We start from the raw sequence: 2,451 nt of genomic DNA on the forward strand, positions 1-2,451 counted from the left end.
AAGTTCACCGACACCGCGTCGTCTGCCGACTCCTCCTCGAAGTCCGCCATCGAGTCAGCAGACTCCCGCTCCTCCAAGTCCACGAACACGTGAGACGACTCCTCCTCGAAGTCCGCCACCTCCTCCAAGTCCCCGAGCGCGTGAGCTGACTCCTCCGGTTTCAAGTCCGGCACAACGTCATGCCACTTCTCCGGTTTCAAGTCCGGCACCGTGTCAGGCCACACCTCCTGCTTCAAGTCCAGCACATCGCCAGGCCACTTCTCCTGGTTCAACTCCACGTCAGCCGTCTCCGCCGTCTCAGCAATCGCAGAAGAGACATGCCGCAGCTTTCGTGCGTACCGGTATGAGTCGAGGTAGTTCAGGAAGTACAAGCGGAGACAAGCGATATAAATATGGTCCAAGCCTCGCTCCTCTTCCTCAAAGGCCTTACGGCATGACTAAGGGGCAAAATGCAGCCATAGTGCAAGCCCAAGTGCACGCCCATTTTGGACCGAAACCGGCACCGCCGCCAAAGGAGAAAGTGCCTGAGAAAGTAATTGACCACTTCATTCGTATGGATAGAGATCCAGCTCCCAAGCCTGTTGACTCGGACTATGAGCGCCAAATCAGGAAACTACATCGAGAACGGCTAAAGAAGGAAGCGAGCTCGAGCTCGAGCCAACAAGCAGCTGGCAAAAAATGCGGGAAAAATTTCCCCAGTTGGGAGAACAGGCGGCGCAAGAGACCCCCCGCTTGTTGTGCCAACAACACATGAGAGGAGTAGTACGCCCGCCAAATATTATTGTGGGCAAACCGTTAGCGTTCCCCAGCATGGCGATGTGGTAATAACAGAGGATCATATAATGCAGGCTCAAATGCTCAATATCTCTTTTGGACAACTCCTCGAAATCAAGCCCATGCCTACGCTTAGAGAATCGGAAATAGCATGGAAATATGTCCGGGGCCAACCTTTGGTCCATCCAGACAAGGTCAAGGACTTCCCAACGAGAATGTATCAATTGCATCAATGGTACATGAACATTACCAAGATTTCCAATCGAGAGTCCCTTATGGTGAATGTCAAGCATGAGCATTATTACCATGAGAAAGCTCTGGCCATTGAGTATCCAGAACTATTTCAGTTATACAATCAAGACGCACTCGACAAGTCTATCGTCAGTTGCTATTGTCTGTAAGTGATTTCTTTCTGTAATTTAAGTCTCAAGCTAGTTATGTAGTGATAATTTTGAGCAATCATTACATGTAATTATCCTCATTATATTCTTTTTCTGTGGTATTATATGCAGGATGAAGATGTATGAAATGAAAAAAGCTGGACGCTATGGCGTTGGATTCATTGACCCAAATACCATTAATGAGGACATATGGAAGTTTCCATTTTATCAAGCAGGTGTAGAGGAAAGCATGCTAGAGTTCTTGAAGCGCCTCAATAGCAATGAAGATATGCTACTTCCTTACAACTTTCCCTGAGTCACACTGTCTTGTACTACAAATTCTGTTTTTGCTTACTAGCTAGCTAGATGTTAATAATTAAGTGTATACGGTTTACGGTAGTTGATTAATTTTATGCACATGCCCGCTTATTTAAGACATGCAAACGTGTGCGCATACAGTTGACACTGGGCCTTGATAGACATTAAAGTTGAGGAAGGAAAATTTGAATTACTGGACTCACTAACTAAAGAAGAAAGTGACTTCACCATCATGAAGAGGATAGTCAACAGGTAATTTCAATCATTATTAACTATATATATCTCGGCCTATTATTAATTCGTCATTTCCTGATATGAATTATTTAATAACCCCTTTATTAATTTTCTTTGCCGGCGGGCAGGGCATGGGCAAAGTTCATCAAGGTGACTCCAGGCGACTGGAAACAAAAGTTGTTTTGGCATCGACCAAAGGTAAGTAATTAAGTAGTACTAGCTAGCTACCATCTCTTTAATTCTTGTTTCAATATTATTAATTAATTATCGTGTTTGATTAATCATTATCTGATTCAATTCCATTCTCGTAAAGGCCCTGAAGCAGGCGTCGGGGAATAATCTGTGTGCATTCTACGTTTGCGAGAACATTCGCATGATGACATGTGAAAGGAGCAGATCTGATAGACAGGACTGGGTTCGTTTGTCAGAACACTATTCACATCATTATCGATATCTAATCACACAACTAACACACATGCATATTGATCTCCTTCTTAACAGTTCAGATCGGTGCGGGATAAACTCCTACCATCGGACCACGTACTAGCACTTCAAGAGAAAATAGCCGGATTTTTGCTCGACCAGGTCATAGATCCCAAAGGAGAATACTATTACCTGCTACCGCCCCATGAACCACTTGTCATCGTGCTCCGGAGGCACCAAAGGCAACATATGTAGGAGAAATTGTATATGTATATACATGTGTATGTGTGAATAATTAATGGTATTGGTTTGTGAGACATTC

Source organism: Triticum dicoccoides, chromosome 6B (assembly GCF_002162155.2).
Source record: "Triticum dicoccoides isolate Atlit2015 ecotype Zavitan chromosome 6B, WEW_v2.0, whole genome shotgun sequence".
Classification (NCBI taxonomy): Eukaryota; Viridiplantae; Streptophyta; class Magnoliopsida; order Poales; family Poaceae; genus Triticum; species Triticum dicoccoides.